Consider the following 14,849-nt stretch of genomic DNA (forward strand, 5'->3'; position numbering starts at 1 on the left):
CCGAGGACTCTCCCCAGAGGCTGAGCCTGTGCGTTGAAAGCAGGCTTAGCCATCCCCGTGCGCAGGGACCCCTCGGCCCCCCTTCCCCGCTGGGGTTCTCCACGGATGCTTGTCCAGGTCACTTCTGTCTCTGTTTCTGAGATGATCTCAGGCCGTGTCTTCCCAGATATTTTTCTCACCGGCTTTTAAAAAAGCCCTATTATGTGATCAGAGGGGGTGCCAGTGAGATATCGTGTCCTTGGTTCCCCGCGTCCCTGTCTCTGCAAGCACTCCCGTCCCCGGCGGTGCTGCTGGCACACACTCCCTGGCCGCACAGCCTGACTCTTCGGAGGCCTCCTTCTGTTGAGCCAGGACCTTAAACCACTTGGGAACCCCACAGCTGACCTTGCTCCCAAACAATCTGTCCCAGCCACTCCCCCATCTTATTCCACCCTTGACTTCTCCTGCGATCGTGGGCAAAGGATCTGCAAAAGCTCCTGTCCTCTCCCTCTCTCTCTCCCTCTGAGTTGGCCAGAGGGAGGTCTCTGTCTTCTGCAGGACGCTGGCTGTGCGGAGGCAGCTGCCAGGAGTTCGTGGGTGCAGGAGTCTGGACTGGCAAAGAGGACTCAGGTTGCTTTTCTTTTCTGTCCACTAGGGGGCTGCTTGTAGGGGGATGGAAAAAACAGAGGCTTAAAAAAATATCGTGCTGCTGAAATTTCAGCAAGAGGGGAAAAGAGAGAGCGCGTGAGAGAGAGAGAGAGAGACAGCAGAGCAGTCCCAGGCTTCCTCCTCTCACGTCAGAGGCAGGCACCGACTGTGCTAAGCCTGTTGGCTCAACACGCAGAGACGGAGACAGGGGCAGACCCAGGGAGAGTGAGAGAAGAGGGTCCTCCCTGACCCGAGGAATTACCACTAGTGGAGTGAAGCCACCTGAGTTTTTGATCTTATTTTGGTTGTCTCCTCTTTCTCCTTCCACCCAGAGCCCTGCCAGCTCGGGTTTCATTTCTTTCCTGGAGCCTCCTCTCGTCCTCCCAGTAAAGGAGGAAGGGAAGAGAAGGGAGAGAGGTGGGCTCTCTAGGTGAGTGCATCAGCTGCCTCCAGCCGAACAGTCAGGAATTCTCTTCCCAGGAAGCTCCTCCGGCTCTGGCCGCCCACCCCCAGCCCGGGTAAGTCCAGAGCTCTGGCTCATTTGATTTCCTCGCTAACGTGATTTCAGCACCAAGGAGAGCTATGAGATGCGTTTCGGTTCCTGTGTGTCTGTGTGTTCCTGCAAGGCGTTTGGCACTAAGGTTACATCTGTCTCTCTGCTGCCAGTAGAGCCGGGTTCTGCGTAGGGAAAAGAAACGTGCAAAACTATGTCTACCGAATTAAAGGGGGCTGTGGACTCTGGCCTTGCTGATGTGCGTGCGTGTGTGTGTGTGTGTGTGTGTACTGTTGCATAAGACAGGTGAGGTCTGAGCTAAATTGCTGGTGGTTTCTGCATGTCTCCGTGGAGGGCTGCTCTTTTTGTATGTAGAAAAGAGGGAGGGTTTGGGGAATTAGTCGCGTACCTTCTTTAACTCTCTCCCGACAAGCCATCCATGGTGACAAAGTGTGGCAAAGGAGGCCTGGGGGGCTCGGGAGTGGAGGTAGAGTTAAAAGTTATGCTCCTTTGAGAGAACTTGAACTGGTTTTTAAAACGTCAATTTCCCCAGGATTCCCTGGGTTCCTGCTGTGCAGAGAGCCCACCCTGACCTCTTCCTTTCTCTCCTGGTGCGAACCCATGGCAAGTGGGCAGGTGCAACAGGTTAGCCTCGGGCTGGGGTGGCTTGTGGGGCTGAGGTCCCTCTGACTTCATGGTGGTAGGAAAGTGCCAGCGTCTTGAGCTTTGCAGAGGTTGGCTGATGCGGACTACGCTATATTTGCAAGGAGGCAGGGGGTGCCCTCCACTTCTCTGTTACCCTGGGTTATGAGTGGTTGCAAAGAGGACAAAGTCTGTTCTGCCCTGTTTTCTGGGGCATCTGGCAGTGGAAAGCTGCTCAGAAGAAAGGCTTGACTCCACATGTCTAGGGAGGCAGAAACGAACTTGGATTAGTCCCAGACTCAGGAGGGCTTGAACGGGTACTCTGCCCCCTCCAGCACTGAGGGCTCCGCAAACAGAAGCTCATTATTGCTTCGTACTTCACGGCTTCTACTTTTTGCAAGGTACTCTCTGTCTCCTCCACTTCCTGCCTTTCTGAGCATGTTCGAGCAATTCCCTGAGTCTGCCTTGGTTTGGGTGGAAGACACCACCCCCTGCCCATCCCCCTTCACTCCTGCCTGTACCTACTTGGGTGGGGTCGTTCAACAAGTGGTGCTGGGCATTTCCTTCAATCATCCAGGTCTCCATGGAGCCAACATGCTATAGGGGACTTTAAAAAGATGTGGCTTCTTCTAAGAGCAAGGCTTGCCTTGATTTGGACTCTAACTGTTTAAGGTTCTGGTCACTTTCTTCCAGTATGGAGAGGGAAGGGAGATGCAAAGGCCGGGGAGGGGTTGGCTCTTTCCAACACCGAATGAAGCCTAGTGTGGTGACGCTTTGTCTTCCTTTTAATTCAGCATCCTGGGCTCCTCCTTTAAGACGAAGAAAATAGTCTCTGCTTCTGGTTGGGGAACCTTCTGGGTGAGAGGCTTAGTTCTAGTGAAACGGCACCGCTTTTTTTTTTTTTTTTTACTATGCTTAGTGTTGGATCCAGAAACATCAGCATCTCCCTGGAATGACAGGAAGTAGAATGCAGCGAGGAAAAGAGAGTGAAGTCACAGGTTGTAATGCTAGGGGACAAAGATTGAAATAGACAAATGCTGAGCATCAGAAACCAACACTGACTCATTCAATATTTCAACTCTCCCAAATCCTTCTGTCCTTGAAATCTTCCAGTTTGAACAAGTGAGTAGACGGATTTTTGTGTGACACATCCCTTGAAGGTTTTAAAAACAATCATGCCCTTGCAGTGGACGCTGTCCAAAGCCACAGTTTATTACTGAAGTCACCATACTTAGTGGCCATTATCTCACTAATGCCCCTGAATCCTCTCTCAAAGAAGTGCTTAGTGATATTACTGGACCCATTTTATAAATGGGGAGACGTGGATGTTTAAAGTGTGAGTTCAGAGGGCAGCAAAAACGGAAATAGAACTTCTGGTCTGCTAATATCCTGCCACCTACGAAGTGCAGATATGCTCATGTGCAGGAAAGACGGGATGGATGGCTCCCCAGTGGGCAGACTTGCAGCCAAAGCCTTTCAGTGAACTCAGTGTGGAGCAACGGCCTCCCTGGTGAAGAATGAGAATCGGCCAGAGGGCTCAGGGTGCTGCTGGCTTTCAGTTCCCAGCCAAGAAGATGGCCAGGAGCCCGGGGAACAGCTCTCTGGGTTTATTGCAAAGACAGAGGCCTGGGCTGGTGCCCTCCAGGCTGGACTGATGTCACGTGCCTGACTGCCACATCGCCTCGCCCCAGAAATCCCGGTTGAAGTCTCCCTTCCTGGGGCACGTTGCCATAGGTGTCTCGGCTTTAGGTGTTTGGTAACTTTAGTCTCCTGTGAGCCTTCTCTGGGACCAGCCTCACTGAGTCCTCTGTGGCTTAGTACGTGGGGAGAATGCGTAAGGAGAAGGAGGGGGCTGAGCTCTGACCACCTGCAGAAATCCTAGACGAGGAGGGAGGGGGAAACTGGATGCAAACCCACCCCGCACACAAAACCACTCCCCCAGCAGCCCTATCCCTCACATCTGGCCAGCATTGTGGAGAGAAAGCCGCTGTGTTCTTACGTCCAACCCTCCTTCGCTGTGCAGGGGGGACTCTGCTAAGCTGCCGTCGGGACCCGGGGAGATGAGAGATGGTGGGGAAAGCTGGAGGGAAGGAGGCGGTCAGCCATCCCGCCCTATTCTCCACGGCCATAGGTTGCCATCTTTGACCTGGAAAGGGCCATTGTTACTTTTTTTAAAAAAAATTAAGGTATAATTTGCATATGATAACAATGCACCGATCTTGAGTATTCAAATAAGTAAGCTGTCACAATCAGGTACCCCGATTCAATCTCTATCTCTAACAAGATATACATAAGTTTCCTTGTGCTTCCTTCCAATCAATCTTTCTCTCCCTCGACTCGATCTCTTTCTAACTTCTATCACCATAGCTTACACTTCTACATTCTGCAGTGGAAATGTATTGCTAAATGGATCACTTAGTAGATGTGTCGTGTGGGCCCTAGACTTTTCAAAGAACATCTCAGGGTTCTGAGGCGACCATTACTGGGTAGGTGGCAGACAGGGTGGGGGAGGGGTGCACCCCATTTTAAAGTCATGGTGCTGGAAATTCAGGTGGTCATTTCAATTGTGTTCATGGAAGCCAACACTCAAATCCAAGCAGAAACCATAGAAGCCCCCCCTGTAGGTACCTGCCTCTGAGCTGACCTGAGTTATTTGATGATATAGTTTGTGGAGATTATATTAGAATTTCTTCTAAAAACTTGGAATTCAGTGCTCAGATGGCTGGTCATGCGTCACCTCATCCGGGCTCCAGGAGAGTGAGCTGAGGGCAGAGCACCCATGTGAGCTCAGCAGAGGCAGAGAGGAGAGTTCACCGTGATAGTGCTTATGCTCTGAAATTCAGCCGCACCCACGGAGATCACGGTTGATGGGGTGCTGTTCCCCCTTTTTTAAGAGTGGCTTTAGAAGAAGCCACTTGTAGAGACCCATGTACCATCGTAGCTCCGTCCAGGATGTCTCCATTCACCCTGCTTCCATCTCGAGGCTGTGGGCTGGGTGAGGAATTACTCTCCTACTTTACCATTGAGAAGGAATGGAGTCACCCGGAGGTTTTGCTGACTTTAGTGAATGTGTGTGTGCGTGTGTGTGTGCGCGTGTGTGTGTGCTCAGGTGCATGATATCTGCACACAAACGCATACATACACCACCAGTCCTGATACCTTGCCTGTCCAATTCTCTTCCGCCTCATCTCTGGTTTAAGGACCACCGGCTGAAATGGAGCATTTTGTGCGCTGTTTGCACACGGGTCCTCAGCCTGGCAGATCGATCAGCAAATCAGAGTCTTTGGTAGACCTCAAAATTTGTGCAGGTAGATCACAGAACTATGAACATGCTCAGTGGGTAACTATGTCCTCTGCACCCCTCTAGTTGGAAACTTTGCTGTAGCACCTTCTTCCAGGGCTTTGCCCCGTTCTGGGTTCACTTGCTCGGAGAATGCGCGCAGAGCTCCCGGCCAGCTCTCTCAGGGGACGGCTCCTGAGCCATCTCCCCCAGCTGGGGTCCCATGGAGTGGGGGATAGCTTGCTAAGCCAGCAGGTCATGCAAGTTAGAGGACAGCCAAAGCGAGGCCTCCCTAGTGCAGAAGGACAGAAGTTGAATCGTGTCCCCAAAGCCAATTCCGGTAGTGATCTGGCAGACGTGCAGAGACACACCCCTGCCGCATCCTGATTATGGGTAAGTTAACGAAGACAACATGAGAGTCCCGGCCCACCTAGAGGACCATCTTCCTAAGAGCAAGTTTAGTGGGGAAGGGAGAATTGGAATGGAGTTCTTTAAAAGCTATTTCCAACTGTACATAAAAATCACTGCATTTTACCTTAGAACACGACTTTGAACTAGAACTGTACTGATAAAGTTTGAACACAGCAAGTTGCTGAGATGCCGGTTGGCAAAGGGAGTCCAAACAGCTTTGCCCTCTTCTCTCCCCCTCCTTTTTTTCTATTTACTATTTTAACCATTTTTAAGTGCGTAGCTCAGGGCAGTAAGTACATTCACGTTGCTGTGACACCGTCACCACCATCCGTCTTCAGAACTTTTTCATTTTCCCAAACTGAGTCTTCGTACCCGTTAAACATAGCTCCGTATTTCCTCTCCCCCCAGCCCCTGGCAGCCATCACTCTACTTTCTGTCTCTGTGAACATGGCTGCTCTAGGTACCGCATATAAGTGGAGTCATGCAATATTTGTCCTTTTGTATCCTGATCATTTTACAAAGCATACTGTCTTCAAGGTTCGTCCATGTTGCAGCAGTGTCAGGACTTCCTTCTTCTTTATGGCTGAATCATATTCCACTGAATACACATACCACATTCTGTTTATCCATCCACCCACCAATGGAAGCTTGGGCTGTTTCAGGTGCACCTGGATTCAATTTGCTCCATCCCTTGTATTCAGAGCTTCGTGATTAATGTGTACACAGACGCAGCTGAAGTGAATTTGGATGCTAAACTCTCCTCTGCTCTCCCCCATGAAGTGTCCCAGTCTTATTCCAGACAGGGCCCAGCAGACAGGGAGGGGTGCAGCCCCCACCCTTTGGGGGATGTCTCTGGGTTATGCATTATAAGGTGAGACTGCATCATGAGGGAGGAGTCTGAGGTCAGGGACAAATGAGCCAACAGACTCGCTACAGTTTGTGACGGATTCTAGCCTGATTTCCTGGGGACGTCTATCCTAGAGCAGGGCACCGTCAAGCTCGCCCTGACGTGGCTTCTGTAATAACATCTCACGCGCTGGCTGTAGATGATTCAATAAAAGGTTATTACCAGGACCCAGGAAGAATTGGTGGTTCTTTTAATCTGGATGTGTCCTCCTCATACTAGATGGTATGGGGGAGACAAAGGGAGAAAAGTCCGGAACATTGGTCTCAGGACATCATCAGCCCAGGATGGCTAGCGTTTGACAACAGCTTAGCAACATCTCTGGGCTGGAATTTGGTCTTTGATCCTAATCCACCTAAACATTCACATTCCTGGGCTCTGGCAACTTGAATCTTTTGCTTAATGACAACTCCAGCCAGCATTTACCTGAGTGCTTACAATGAGTTTTAGTCAAGTGTTTGGCACAGAGTATGCCGTCAGCAAATGTTTGCTGTTGTTACTATTAATGCACACTTTAAATACTTTATCATTTGGTGGCTAAAACATTATGACAGATACTATTATCCCCATTTTACAGATGAGAAAACTGAGGCATAGTGGTCTTAAGTGGTTTGCTCAACTTTTTACAGCTAAGAAATGGCAGAGCAGGGACTCAAACCCAGGTCCAAAGCCTGCATCTTCAATGCTTTTTCAATATTGCTTTTATCATTTATTTGGCAATTGACGATGACTTGCTTGTGATTCATCTCAAGCATCTGTAGAGGAACGTTACATCTTGCATTATTGCTCGTCTTTATATATGAAAACATCCCCGCCCAGATCACCTATTCTACAAGGGCTAGGAGAGCCAAGCATGGGGCCTTGTATGTAGTAGCGCCCTTTAAAAGTTTCCTGATTTTCTGTTGATTCTGCTCAACCTAGGTACAAGAGTTCCCATATTTGTTACCTTTTTAATAATAATAACAACTATGATTTATGGAGTGCTCATGGGGCGGCAGGCACTGTACCAGGCTGGGCAATATGGTAGCTCTCATATTTATTGGTGGTCGCTGTGTGAGGGCCAATGCACTAAGTGTTGCACGTAAGTTCTCTTATCTAATCCTCGTAGCAACCTAGAAGAAAGGTTGGCAAAGAAAGCCTTCTTCTCCAGCCAAGTGAGAAAGGAGACCCTGGTCAGGCACAAAATGAGTTGAGATAGTCCCTTTTTCCCATGAAGAACATAGAAAGAGAACAAATAGATGAGAGAAACGAAGCTCTTGAGAGGTTCAGAGAGGCTAACTAGCTTGCCCAAGGCCACACAGCCAGTAGGTCGCAGGGCTGGTTTTGAACCCAATCTGTTTGGAACAGAGCCTAAGCTCTTCTGCTCCTGGCTGCTGTGTGTGCCTTAGCCATACCCTTTCCCTCCCTGGGCCACACGCACACAGAGCCCACCAGGCAGAGGCAGCAAGAAGCAAGACCTGGCGGGTTATTAACGGGAAGCTTGACTTCAAATTCCTGCTCCACCAAGTACTGACCCTGTGACCTCGGGCAGTTACTTAACCTGTCTTAATCTGAGCTTCCTCGTCAGAAGCCTGCAGAGATCAGCATGTCTTCTTTAAGGGGTTCTTATGAGAATTAAATGGGGCATGGTACACAGTGCCCAGTACGGTGCCTGGCGTGGAACGAGTCCTCTGTGAACGGTTGTGCCACGTGCTATTTAATACGGCCCGCGGATTGGGCGCAGCCCCGGACTTGCTGTTTTAGCAAGCTAACGATTATCCGGGCTGACCTGGATTTTACATTCCCCTCCAGTGCTAACGGGTTGGGTCGGCCCTTGTCTCACATCACCTTGATTTTAGGAGCATGTGTTGGCTATTTTTTCCTCTACTCTTTTAGCACCAAGAGCCCGGCAGGCTGATATTTAAAAATATCTGAAAGATGCCTCTTGCCAATTAATTACCTAGAAATTGTACCAGGCTGAAATTAATTCGAGCCTGAAGGAGACAGTGGGTTTTGAGCACCGTTCCGTGCTCAGCTGGGGACCACGAACCTTTGGCTTCCTTTTCTCCTACCTTCTCCTCCCTCCAGGTTCTTCTGCCATTCTGAGTTTTATTTATGAAACATTTTCCCTTCCTTTATAATTATGTTTTCCATAAGAAGAACATCTAACAGCCACCTCCTGGCTGGCCTCGAGTAATTGTTTGAATTTTTTGATGGTGTGCAATTTCAAAGGCTTGAGTTTATATAGATTACCTTGAATTTATCTCCGCAAGCGCATCGGGAGAGAAGCTACTGCCAGCCACTGAGCGCCAGCGTTTGTTTGTGTGGACGGTCTGTTTATCTAAACCGATTTCTGTAAAACATACACCTTTATAAGCCAAGTTTTGCCAGCCTGTCCTGTTTAAGTGCTGCCTGATGTCCCCTGTGAGCTTGTCAATACCAAGGTCAGCAGTGGCACCCTGACCGAGGGGCAGGTGTGGAGAGGAAGTCAGCTGACAGCCCAGTGGCCTCTGCACCTCTTCCTGATGGTCTGGCCAGCTGTGAGCGGGGGTGAGGGCTCGTGCAGGCAGAGGAAGGGGCAGGGCTGGAGAGCCCACGTCTGCCTAGGTGGTGAAGGTGGCCAGCTGGGCAGAGGGACAGGGCCCTGAACACCAGATGAGAGCCCTGCAAATAAATGGCTATGCTGAAAAGGGCAGAGGCCAGGGCTGTCTCTAAAGGGACCGTCTCCTCGCGGTGACCTAGTCTATGGCTCAGAGAGATGGAACTTATAAACCAAACCATAAAGCCTCCCGTTCAAAGCCGTATACATTTATAGAGATATAAATGAAGTTTAATGCTTGCGAAACTCGCTATAAAAGCAAAAGACTTCATCTGTATCTCTCCTTCAGGTGCAGATCAATGCAAGGCTTCCTGCCTCTCTGCAAGCCAGAGCCGTCCACGAGCATGTGCGCCCACCTGCTCCCACGCGGCTCTGCAGCCAGCCCCGGGCGGGAGAGGCAGAGGTCTTCCGAGCATCCGCCACCGAGACGCCCAGCAATGATGCGCTCCCGTTAGCTCAGAGGGCTGCTGAAAAGCAGCGAGGAAAGAGAGAAAAGGAAAAAGCACTGCCAAAACCAAGTGGCTTCAAACAGTCAGCAGCCTGGCTTTAAGTAAAACAATTGGAGGAAGGCTGGCTTTTCATCTGCCTCGGAGGCTGCCAGGTTTCTGCTCCCCAGAGCTCCAGATGGGATGCCACGGCAAAGCCGCCTGACCGGCCCCACCCCCTGCCAGTCTCCTCCGACCTTGCTTCCCCTACTGCCCATGCTGGGCAGGCAGAGACACTCCATCAAGCCCAGCCCCGCAAGAGTTCGAATCTTGGCTCTGCCACTTACTAGCTGTGCAGCCTTGGGGAAATCACTGGACTTCTCTGAGCCTCAGTTTCCTCACCCATGAAATAGGGTAACTAGTTCCTGCCTCTTAGAATTGCTGCGTGGGTTAAATGAGATGTCGTTTTCTGCATGAAGGCTTATAAGTGAGGCAGCCCTTACATGGCACATAGAAGGTCTTCAATTCACAGAGTTCTCGCTTGACGGGAGCGTCTGAGGCAGAAGGGGCGCAGTCTGAGCGGGGAGGTCAGGGGCACAGGCTGCTTTGATATGTGTTCTCTCTGTGGGCCAGGGAGGCCCCGTGCGTCCCGAGACCAGCTGCGGAAACAGGTGTGTTCTCGAAACAGGCAGAGGACTTGAGCCTGTTCTCTTCTCAAACTGTCGCCAGCTCGCCTCGGGGGTGCAAGGCCTCTGGGCTGCAGCTCTGGGCCCGCAGCTCAGGGGAAGGCTGGCTGACCAAACAGGACAGCTCTCACCTCCATGGAGCTGCCCTTGCAGTGGGGCCTGTCTGTGTCCTCAGAACTGGGTCCCGGCGAAGCCAAGAGGCAGCAATGCAGCCCGCCTGGGGCACTGCTGCCCTGGGGGTGTCTTTGGGTGGCTGGGGATGCCCTTCCAGACTGACCCTCCAGAGGCCAGCAAATCATGCCGAGGGGGTGGGTTTCGTCCCTGGTCACCCTCCTTCTAAGGGAGGGGCCCGGCGGACCATTCTGGAGGTGAGGAAAGGGTGCTGCCGATCTGGGCCCGGTGTGCAGTGAGTGGGGCTGGGGAGGAGACCACTATCAGCCAGTCTCTCATTAAAAATGGTCCGAGCCACAGTGCCTGTGTTATTAAAATGCAAAGCGAGAGTCGCCTTACCCTCCTCCCCACCCCCACCCCTTTTTTCATTTGCATTTTATCAGCTTAACCTAGTGCCAATGAAAGGCTCAGGCAGCCATCCTTGGAGACTGGGGGAGCAAGGGGCTGAGGCCGCCAAGAGGGGCTGCGGGGGCTTCCCTGGCCGTGTCTTCCCTCTGTCCCAGCAGGACCTCCTCCCAGCCCCCAGCAGCACCTGGGGGACAGTGAGCAGTGCAGACCTCTCTCCGCTCCCACGATTTCCCGGTGGGGTCCTGTGAGCCCTGGTGACTCCAATTGACGGAGGGACGCAGGATCCCAGCTGCCTTCCCTAACTCTGTGGCGGTGGGCATGCTGGGGAGGGACTCTGCTCTTGAAACGTTTTAACCTTTTCCTTTTTAAGTTCTTAAGGTCAAATGTTGCTAAAGGGATCATTTGCCAGTGGCGAAAGGCAGCAAGAAAGGGAAGATCGCCTTTCATTTCTGAAGTTTTACATCTCGCTCTGCAGGCAGTCTCAGCAACAAGTATAAACTGTGGCGAGTGCTTACCCAAGATCTGATCTGAGGATGTTTAGGATCTCCTGGGCCCATGAATCGCCAGCTGGATCCAAAAATAGCTCCATATCTATTTTTCAGTAGCATAATAGTTGCTAACAAATATGTGATAAAAACTGTCAGGCAATGATCTAAGTACTTGCATAGAAACTTAATCTATACAGTCTACACATGCATTGAATCTTTTGAATGCAATCACCTTTCGAGTGAGGTGCTATTATTATCCCCGTTTTATAGGTAGAAAAACTAAGGCACAGAGTTTACAAAATTTGCCCAAAGACACATGACAAATGGCAGAGCCAGGATTTGAACCCAGGCATTCTGTGCACTTAACGACCGTGCTGTCTCTGAGCATCACTCAGAAACCTTCCAGCCTCCCCGTTGCCAGAGTGTGATGCAAGACGCTTGGCCAATCACAGACCTCACAAGCTTGGTTTGAGCCCCAGAGGTCCCGTTGAAGGAAGATGGAGCAGTCACTACTTCTCTCTGGGTCTTGCGGCTGTCACTGCTATCCGCCCTCCTTTGGGGAGTCATTCTGCTTTTTCAACAAACCCTCGTTTAACTCCTTCAAGATGAGAAAAGAATTCAGGTCCAAAGCAAATGAGTTTTCCTAAATGCACTTTCCTTCATCCAATCTCACAAGGTAGTGCCCATTCTCATCTATCCACAAAAACCTCATTCGCTTTGTGGCTTATTCACTTTGGGGATTATCTGGGCCAAAGTTGTAGCTACCCATCACTGTGGGCCACTTCCTTTAACTCCGATCTGCCGTCACGCGAAATGAAATTCCTGTGATAGATTCTCAGATGATCTAGATGATCTAGATGATCTAGATCTAGATCTAGATCTAGATCTCAGATTCTCAGATGACCGGGCCGGCTGGGCAGGGGTACGGAGGGCAGATGCAGCAAGGCACACTTTGTTCCTGTTGAGGTTTCTCGTTCGGCTGCGAGGCCATAAATTGAGCGCCAACAGTAGCTAGGGCCACCGGGAGATTAAGGGAGGGCAGGCAGCGTGGGCGGGGGTGCAGGGCGGCTCAGTGGCATCCCGGACGGATCCCCGCTCGGAGTCAGAAGTGCAGACGGCAACAGAGTGTCAGCAGAAGCAGCAGGTGGGCTGCTCAGTGCTTAGAGCCACCCACAGCACTCCAGACACGGCGGCAAACCAAACCAAGCCAAGAGACGCACCGGAGCAGGCGGGCCTGGGAGCCCCAGAGCAGGCTTGGTTAGAGGTCAGCGTTTAGCTCTTTCATTGAGGGCTGAGTGGGGACACTTTGGGGACAGGCACCTCACAGCTCTGGATGAGACGATTCAGGACTGAGAATCCGTCCCAGGCTTGGAGCAACTACCCCCAGGCAGGAGGAGGCAGAGTAAGTGTGAGTTCTGGAGACAGTGAACCCGAGTTTGAATCCTGGCCCTGCCAGCTGTGCCCCCTTGGTGAGGTCACTTAACCTCTCTGAGCCTCCGTTTTCCAGTCTTTAACATGGGGATGATAATACCTCTTTAGGAATTTTATGAAAATTGAACGAGGTGGCATATATAGGGCTCTTGGCACTTCATAGGTACTCTGTAAATGTTTATTGCCTTTCCCCACTAGAAAGGATAATTTCTTGCATTTTTTCTTGTGCTTTATGCTTTCATAGTCCTGTTACACAGATCACATTTGATCTGAAAAATCATTGGTGAAAGTAAGCAAAATGACTATTATTAATCACTCCCATTTTACAGATGGAAGAATTACTATAGAGCCTCAGTAACTTGTCCAAGGTAGCACAGGTACGAAGTGACAGAATGAGCTCACAGCCTCACTACCTTGCGCCTCTCAGTGTAATCATTTGCAGGCCCCTTTGCTGTGCTGGGACCGGGCTGGTGCTGCCCAGGTGCCCAGACGCAGAAATAGCTGCCCCGGGCTCTGCAGCGTCTCTGTGGGCACAGGGCCGGGCAAGGGTGTCCTTAGAGACGTCGGCACCGGGCCTCTGAGTCTCTCCGTTTCTGCAGTGTGTTCTGAGGCAGCTCCCTCGGCAGGTCAGTGCTGAACGCCACGGAGGCCAAACAGCTGTGGCTTTGTCCCCACACCCAGCCAGACGTCGTGGGAACCCGGGTTCCTCAGCGCAGCCCCTACACGGGGGACCAGCGGCACCTCATTCCTCCGCTAGCAAGACAAAGCCTGTGTCTGGCAGGTTGTTAGCCCCAAATGTCACCTCCACTGAGAAGCCCACCCCTAACAATGGTACCTAAAATAGCTCTCCTTGTCACTCTCACACTTTGTTTATATTTATCACGTTTATCACCAGCCACCATGATATGTATTTATTTGACGTCTTCCTTAATGTCGGTTCCCTCCCGGTAGAACGCACGCTCAGGGAGAGCGGGGCTTTCCCTGCCTTGTCTGCAGTCGCAGGCCCAGCCAGGGGCGCTGCGGTGTCCACAGGGGTCCGCTGAGCGAGGAACGAAGGGGAAGTCCCACATTCTCTGTTTCAACAAGCTACCGTGAGCCAGTCGTTTTCCTAAAGCCTGGGTGAGGAGTTGACTGAGACGGGGACTCTGTCTTTGCGGGTCTCCCAGTCTGGTTGGAGTAGAGGGGGAGCCACAAAAATGGGTAACCGTGTCACAGCACAAAGAAGTGCTGGAGTCTAGGAACCAGCTATGGGGAAGGGTCACTCATTCTGCGTGGGGTGTCCCATTAAGCTCCACAAAGGAGGTGACGTGTGTGTTAAGGACGCACAGGACTTGGCCAACCAGAGAAGAGAAAAGGGCACTCCCGGCGGGAAGAACAGTGTGTGCAAAGGCCCAGAGCCATAGAAAATGCAGCTGAGAGGTAACTGGGAGATGCGACGCAGCTGGGACACAGGGACACTGGCCACGGTGCAGGTGGGGTGAGAATGGTGGGAGACGATGCTGAAAGGGGCTGGGATGTGGTCTTCCTCTCAGGGCGCCTGTGGGGAGAGGCACCAACTGCTCCGAGTGCTTTGGGCACGAAATCCCAAACTATGATGTAGGATGTCAGTTAGTTGCCCCTTTCATCAGAGAATTAAAGGCACAGTTCAACCAAAGTTTGATCACTTTGAGATATTCTTTGATATTAACCACATCTTTTACTGTGAGGTCTCCGAGCCAGAGGGTGAGGACGTGGACTTGGGGCGGGTGCGGGGGACCTGCAGAGCCGCCAAGCCCCCATCTTTGGTAGATGCTGTTCTGTTCTCATTTTAACAGCAGGAGCCAGTTCTCAGCCTCCCATGCTGATTCTTCTAGTTCCTTCCGTAAAAATGACACCATTCTGATTGGTAATACAAAGGTTAAAGGCAAGACTGTTTAGTGACAATGAGGGATAGAGAAGGAACGAAAGAAAGAAAGAAAGTCCTGAGACCAGAAACTCTGAATGCTGATTCTGTTTTCTTTAACTGTGGCTTATTTGAGAAAATCGTCTATTCTGTTTATTCAACTCCTTCGCTTCTGGAAAGAGAATGTGGCTGGGAGGCTCCCATGCCAGGCTCCGCTCTGGGAAAATGCTTCCCTATTGATTTGTGTGTCAGCAATTCCAATGGGGGTATTTATACTGCGGCTGAGCACCTAATAAAAATTTAAATTATCTTTAAAAAAAAAATGGAAGGAAGGGGGAAAAAAAAACTCATCAAGGTGCAACCTTCTAAGGAAAGTGCAAAACAGCCACACACAGGATATGAGGGTCTCAGGGAGGGAGCTGGAAGACTAGGATTGTGAGGTCTGCCAAGATGCATGGGTGGCCCTTGAGTTTCTCCTTCTGG

At 51.1% G+C, this 14,849-nt stretch overlaps 1 protein-coding gene across 1 annotated transcript in view; it reads left to right on the forward strand.

Annotated features, from left to right (window-relative positions):
• Positions 1-628: 628 nt before the first annotated feature.
• TNR (tenascin R) overlaps positions 629-14,849 on the forward strand; it is a gene marked incomplete at its 3' end in the record, with an annotated part of 354,737 nt that continues 340,516 nt past the window's right edge. Inside the window, exon 1 of the mRNA XM_012665247.1 lies at positions 629-1,145. The remainder of the gene's footprint in view (positions 1,146-14,849) is intronic.

This window comes from Propithecus coquereli, unplaced genomic scaffold (genome assembly GCF_000956105.1).
Source record: "Propithecus coquereli isolate 6110/MARCELLA unplaced genomic scaffold, Pcoq_1.0 Scaffold985, whole genome shotgun sequence".
Taxonomy (NCBI): domain Eukaryota; kingdom Metazoa; phylum Chordata; class Mammalia; order Primates; family Indriidae; genus Propithecus; species Propithecus coquereli.